A 7,861-nucleotide genomic window follows, 5' to 3' on the forward strand; every position below is an offset into this window, starting at 1 on the left:
ACTCTTTTATTAAACTCACTTTCACCAGTTTTGTGATTACTTTGTACAGGTATTTTAAAGTATCTTTTATTTATAACAGGAACTTCAGAATGTAAGTAAATAGTCTCCACATCTCCTTTACTTTCTCAGCATAATTTATTTTTCACCTGTTTTAGTAATGTCAGTAATGTTTTTCTGAATAATACATACCTTTTATCCTTCAGAATGTAGATCTACTTACTTAATTTGCTTCATTTAAATGATATTTCTAAAATTCTTCGTCCTTCTTATTTCCCTGTGTAAACTGGCTTAATATTGAAGACTAATTTCACAATTAACCCATTTTTATCCAGTTAGCAGTAGAAAAAATTTGCTGATTGCACCTAAATAAAATGAAAAGCATCTTTTACTTTTATTTGGTATTTTCAAGCAAGATTTTGATACCACTTGTGTATGAAATTAAGAACCTATCATTGCTTATACATAGTTTCTAAATGGCTGTTCAGCTACAGATTTTTTTTTTGCACATGAGAACCTTTCAAAATTAGTCTCCAAAGTTCAGTTTCAATGAGTACTAGGGACCTAAAACAAGACTTGGAAATTCTCAAAAAATACGTGTATTGTGTCTTAAGTATGGGTCTAGGCCCTTCTTGAAACTTACATGGTGCCATTTTTGAGTGATTCTGGAACAGAGTAGAAGCATTCTTGCTGTTTCATTCCTCTTCTGGCAGCACTGATGGGCCAGGTGATGGTATGGCCCTGAATTTGTCAATTTCAAGTCCATTTTATATGTATATTCCAAAAGGTGATGCCATATGGCGAATACAGAGCAGATAAGTTGGTTTGGGCTATTTTGTAGAACTGAATACCACATGCTGCAAGTTGCTTTGAATGTGTACAGAATTGATCAATAGATATTTTAGGATGCATTTTAAGTTATACAGAATGTAATGGTTTTAAACTCTATGGAGTGCTTGGCAAGGAATATGTATTATCCTCCCTGTGGACCTACTCTCCACTGAGCAGTGCAAATGTACACTACAGCCAGTATTACTACATAAAGAAATCTTTTCTTAGTATCTGCCTATATGTAAAAAGGTTTAAAATTCCATGTTCATATCAGCCTGAAATGTCCTTATTGTTCCCATTTCTTCTTTTTTTTTTTGCGCATACCCAGATCTACTTAGACTAAGAGCACCCACCTACGCTTTGTTGGGATCTAGAAAGTAGGAGCTCAACCAAGTTGAATGAAGCCCATAATAAAATACTGCTGAATCTACTTTCTTTTTAAGGTTTGACTGGAATAAATTTTTTCCTTCCCTCCTCACTTTTCTCTCCCCCAGTAGGTAGAGCAACCACTGGAGAAACAAAAGATCTTAGTCTTTCTGATTTTTAGGCATAAAGGATATGAAACCCAGCATTACCACCTGCCAGAGGTGCCACCTAAAAACTCAATTTATAGCATGTGCAGTAAAGAGTGAGTGAAGTGGAGTTATGTGGAGATATGGATCCATGTTCCTGTCAATGCTTTACTGCTGTACCACTGTAACACTGTAGAACTGCAGGAAATGTGCTGGATCAGGAAGACATTCTAAAGAAGAATAGCTCCATAGTCCAGTTGTTGAAGCAGTCCCCTACCAGGAGATCATCCTAGGTTCTTCTCCACCAGCCTTTGTTTATGTATTTTATATGGAATAGTCACTGGGTAAACTCAACAAACAATTCTGAATGAAGAAAAGCTAATTCCTTAGGGTTCAGAAGAGCTTCAACCCATGCTTTTCCCATGACAAGCACCGTTCCTTCTTCCAAGATGTAAATATATCTTAAGCTCTGTCCAGGATATCTCTTTCTGTGAAAGAACAGTAGTTGTAGTTTAGGCCCAGGAGTAAGTTTCAGACCTGGATCCAAAATGGAGAAGGGTGCTTAGGTTTTTTGGGACTGAAGTTCCAGACATAGTACTGGATTTCAGGCAAGTTTAGTGATCAGCATTTCCTTGTGTCTTATTTTTGGCTTATTGTTAATCATAGGGTTTTTTCATTACCCTTCTGAGATACCTTTCATGCCTTGTACACAAGTTACGTCTGCTAACTTAGCTCTGAGATTTGAATTTCATTCTGGGAACTAGGCTTAAAATTACATGCTACAGTGTATCTAAGTTAGATAAGCACTTAAGTCTTTTATTACATCTAGTCGTCAATAACATGGCTTATGACACAAAAGAAGTGGTATGGAAAAGATTACCCACACAGTATTTTGTTCAGGTAGACAATGTCCTGTTTTGCAAAGGTGATTCATAATATCTGGTTTGTGTATTTAAAGTTATTGAATTACAGTTTGACTCATCTGCTTGATAGAGTATGTGTTTCTGATCTGATTAGGAAACAGGTTCTATTCTGAGAGCTTTTCTGCCACCTCCTCAACATTTCTCATCAGCTAATAAATTTCATTGCTTGATTTGAATTGTATGATTCAACAATACATATCCATATTTATAATTTCTTAATCAAAATTCTAGAATTAGTACCAGCTGCAGTTTGTTCCATTTACTTTGTCTCTTCAAGGTGTCCCATATTAACAACTTTGTTTTTACATTATCATGAAACATACAGATTTTCTTTATTTGGTAGATAATTTCTGGGTTTTTTTGTTTTTTTTTTTTTTTTTTTTTTTTTTAATCTACAGTCAGATAGCCTAAATTATACCAGAGTTTCTTTTGTGCTTGCTTTATGAAGCTGAAGAAAGAGCTTACAAAAGTGTTGGGATAGAACCCCAGGCAGCCAAGGCCATGGAGTGGAACTGCTCCATTCTTTCTTTAGAGCATACTAAAAGATAACAAAATCAATCTTTATATCTTTCAATCTTTAAAGCTGTGTTTTGTCAGAAATATAACAAACAAACAACTCCAAAATAAACTCAAACTAGGCAAAAGGGTCTTGCTTTTCAGCCAGCAACTCTTTAATTGAGCAATTTCTGTACAGTCTGCATCCTTCTTGTTCACCTTTGCTGCAAGAAAGTTCCTTGTTTTTCTTATAAGCATCTTGGCTCCATTTATATTTAAAACTCCCCATTTTCCGTGTTTTTCTCTGCCTGCTTCACTATGTGTTTCAGATATTTCTTCCAGTAGAGCTTACTCAGTTGCTCTTGAGAAAAGGCCAAGTCTTCTGGGGCAGGAGTCAATGTGGTCCAGAGTAAAACAGGTATAACAAAGCAAAAAAAGGAAAACTTCCTCCCTTAGCTCCAGCTACTTCAGTTTTTAACAAACATTGTAATGCTCACATAGTAAGTTACAGTAAATAAATAACATAAACATTCCTTTTGTTACAACAGCTCACACACTTATCTACCAATCTAGTGAATTTTCATTTGCTTTACTTCTGATAATCTGTGGAAAATAACTGAGCTTAGAGCCTAAATTTGTTCTGTGGCACACACACATGGTTTTTTTTGTTGTTTTTTTTTTTTTTTGCCAGAAAATAGTGGCGAAATTGTCTTACATTTTCATTTGTGAAAGAGAAAAAGGAAAATATATGCGTTTTTCCCTAAGGATCTGAAAAGAAGGGATTTCTGAAAAACAAAAAAATACTGGAAAAACTATTTCTGGAGTTGGAGAGAATTCTACCATCAAAAGTTTGGGGTTTTTTTTTTGGTTTTTTTTTTGTTTTGTTTTTTGGTGTTTTTTTTTTTTAACTGGATAAACTGCATTTTCTGTATGTAGAAACATTTCCTTTTGTTCTCCAAAATATTTGTCATTGTATTCTTCTCCATTGTAGCAATAGCAAATGTGTGTTGTAGCAAAGCTATATATAAGCAACAATATTCAGTAGTGTGGTCCAATGTTTTCAAAATGAGTAGCTATTTGGGTAATATACACCTTTTGCTTTCCTACTTAAGAAAATAAAAACTGAATTTTTAAAACAACTTGACTCCAGTGCTCTCTAAAGTGGTATTGCTTAAAATTACATCATCTTAAGCACTGTGTCCTTTAACAGCAATAGAAGCTTTTACAAGTCTCAGCCATGTTGACCAAACCATTATTCACGGAGTAAAGAACAAATTAAAAAAATTATAATTTTTTTTTTTTGTCTGAAGTGGTTGTAGAAACAATTTTCTGCTTTTTGCATGTGCTTATGTTTTCAAAGATATCTCATACTAGTCAAAGTCTTAACACTGAGAGAATGTTCTGGATACAGTCTGGCCACACAAACCCAGCCATGGCACATGATGTTAAACTAGTAGGCATGACCACCCGTACTGAAGAAAATGGCTGTGTATAGACCTGTATTGCAAAAGACTGAATAATGTATTCTGATGTGTGATCTTTCTGGAGAAAGCAAGGTATCTGCTAATCTGAGCATTGTACCCCAGTTTCTGATACATACTTACTTATAGACTCCTCCAGCACAAGCAAGAACAGCTGAATAGCATTTACGAGTTTCTCACTCTGCTACTTCTCCCAGCCCTCATTTCTTCTTATCAACAAATTCAATGTACTCTGGTCTCTCTATAACGCAGATAAAAAAAATTATCCTTCCCTATAGCACATTGTAGATATTCAAGGAGATACATTTCCTACCAGCAAGACAGCATCTTCCTTAAATGTAACATGCACAGAGTCATCTTGCAGCATAAAGCTACAGATGTCTTACTGAAACTATGGAGCTGGATTATTATGGGCAGAGAATGTATCAAGAGCAGCCCTGAGGAGAAGGTCTTGGGAGTGCTGGTGAATGAGAAGCTCAACATGAGCCAGCAATGTGCGCTTCCAGCCCAGAAAACCAGCCACATCCTGGGCTGCATCAAAAGAAGCATGGCCAGCAGATCAAGGGAGACGATTCTTCCCCTCTACTCTCTCTGGTGAGATCCCATCTGGAGTACTGTGTCCAGTTTTTGAGTACTCAACATAAGGACAGGGATCTGTTGGAGTGAGTCTGGGGGAGGGCCACGAAGGTGACAAGAGGGCTGGAGCACCTCTCCTATGAGGACAGGCTGAGAGAGTTGGGGTTGCCCAGTCTGGAGAAGAGAAGTCTCCGGAGAGACCTTATATATGAATAGAACACTGGAACAGGTTGCCCAGAAAGGTGGTGGAGGCCCCATCCCTGGAAGCATTCAAGGCCAGGCTGGATGAGGCTCTGAGCAACCTGACCTAGTCAGGGATGTCCCTGCTCCTTGCAGGGGGGTTGGACTAGATGACCTTTGAAGGTCCCTTCCAACCCTAACCATTCTATGATTCTATGCGAGTTATAGTGGTCTTCCAGTACCTAAAGGAGGCTTATAAGAAAGATGGGGAGAAACACTTTAGCAGGGCCTGTTGTGATAGGACAAGGTGTAATGGTTTTAAACTAGGATGAGGTAGATTTGGACTAGATAAAAGGAAGAAATTTTTTACAATGAGGGTGGTGAAACACTGGAACAGGTTGCCCAGAGAGGTGGAAGATGTTCCATTTCTGGAAATATTCAAGGCCAGGTTGGACTGGGTTCTGAGCAACCTGATCTAGTTGAAGATCCTGCAGAGAAGTCAGACTAGATGACCTTTAAAATGTCAACTCAAACTATTCTATGATTCTATGTTTAATTTTTCTCCCCTTTAAATTGTAGACATATCACCAGGGAACTCGTCTTTGAGGAACATCTCTAAAACCAAGTTTTGTTATGTTGGATCTCACTTTGCTGATTCACTCTATGTCTACCATCAATATAGTGAGAGGATCAGTGATATTTTGTCCTGTATTTTGTCTCCCAATGATATAATTGAAGCTCTCAAATTTTGTTTTGAGAAGGGGAAAAGCAAAGGAAAATTTTACTGAGTTTTGGAAAATGCTAGATTCTAAAATGGTGGAGTTACAGAGGATTGTTTTTTTTTCCTGAAGTATGGGTAAGCAAAATGTCAAAATTTGCTCCTAAGCATCCTACAGTTACGCAAATAAAAACATGAGAATCTTGACATGAATTATGAAGTAGGGATTTTAGAACCTGAGTACATATCCAACTTCACAGATGGATTGCAACCTACAGTGGGACTAGTTCAAATCCCCAGAATATAATGTCTGAACTTTGTAAGGGGAACTACACCCAGATCTGGATTTGAGTTTAGCAGGTGGAGTCCATCTGTATTTTGAAATCACATTACATGAGTGTACAGGGTGCATGCGAGAGTGGAATGCTTGATGAGAATTGCTATCATCCTGAAACAAAATACATTTTATAAACCTATATACTCAAAGAAAAACTTGACAGGTGGCACCCTAATGGGAGTTTGAACCTGCACAAATTTGTCACCTCTAACTGCCACACTGCTTGCAAAAACAAACTGACAGACATGACTGGCTTTTCTTGACATAGCTTTAAAGTAGGGCATTGTTTCAGAGTGCATTAGCATACATATGCAATGGCAAGACATGCTTGATTTAAAGTTTTTTGTTTCTGTTTTTTTTTTTCCCTCCTTCTTTTGTCACTGATAGTGCAGAACTTGCTCCTGCTCATCATTCTTTTTTAATCTGGCCCAGTGAGAAACACACAACTGGGGCAAGCTTGGCAGTTGAAGGATACAGATGCTAAGCTCCAGGATTAATTTCTCTAGCAGAGGCATCTGGGAGTCAGATCCTCTCCCTTGGCTTTCCTGGCAGCTTGATTTAACCCCCAGCAATCCAAAAAGCTAATTTTTGAGTTAGACTGGGAGTTCAGTTGTCCTGGCAGGACATTTGACTTTGTCAAATGAAGGAACTGGTGTTTAAACATCAGTGCCTTGATTTTCCCAGAGATGGGAGCTCAGTCACTCAAGACTTCTGTATTTGCTAATGATGCTTTCCTCTGGCATCTTCATCAGAATGTGATAAAAGAAGGAAATTGACATCAGCAAGTGAGAACAATGAAGGAGAGGGGAAAAAAATACAGCAGTGATACAGTGACATTAAAACAGGGAATACAATTCTGATCCATGAAGAGTGAAAAATCAAAGTAGCTTCATTCGAGTAGAAGTGTAAAATCAGTGTAAATCACATCAGATTGGCATCATTTGACCTTAACCTGTTGCTCTTTTTTTTTTCTTTTCTTCTTCTTCTTTTTTTTTTTTTTAAGAAGTGACCTTCTTTTATACTTGATGACAGGGAAATAATTTGCAACAGAACTGCAGAAGGAAGAAATTTTGCATTCTTTCAGTAGACATTTTCCCCTTGTAGTAGTAGTACATCATGAAAAGTAAGCCCTAAATATTAAACTAGCCCTAAATATTAAACTTAATTCAACTTCTAAATCATGTCTACTGTAGTTACATTGACTATTAGTAATCAAAAACCCTATAGCAGTATCAACATACTATGGATTTTCCAGTGATAGTATAAGCATAATGCTTTGACTTTTTATAAATAACTTTTTATTTTTATCAAGTGATACAGGTTGCAGTTGCACTACACACTGGGTGACAAGCATGTCCTTTCACAAGAATAAAATTAGGGATAAAGGTGAATTAGGTGAATGAGAATGAAAGTGTAACTACCACAGAAAAATACTTAACAACACCTATATGTAGTACAGTGGATGAACAGTTTCGCATCTGAAAATTATTCCTATTATGCAACTCTGTGTAAACTAATAGCATGCACATATGTAATGTCACATCAACTATTGGTTAAAAAAAGTCCCAAATATAGCATACATCTGAAAACCAGGTAAGGTAACGTTCAAATAATTTTTCATCTTCCTGCTAATGGGTCGTTCAAACCCATTTTACAATATCTACTGCGGAATACTAACTTTAAAAGAGGAAATTGAGCAACCTCTGTGAAACAGTGGGAAAAACTGGAAGTGAAAAATGAAAATTAAACTCCACAAATCAACATTTTCAGCACAGAGACAGAAGGTGATCGTAAATGTTACATTTATTTTA

This window comes from Chlamydotis macqueenii, chromosome 1 (assembly GCF_036417535.1).
Source record: "Chlamydotis macqueenii isolate bChlMac1 chromosome 1, bChlMac1.mat, whole genome shotgun sequence".
NCBI lineage: Eukaryota > Metazoa > Chordata > Aves > Otidiformes > Otididae > Chlamydotis > Chlamydotis macqueenii.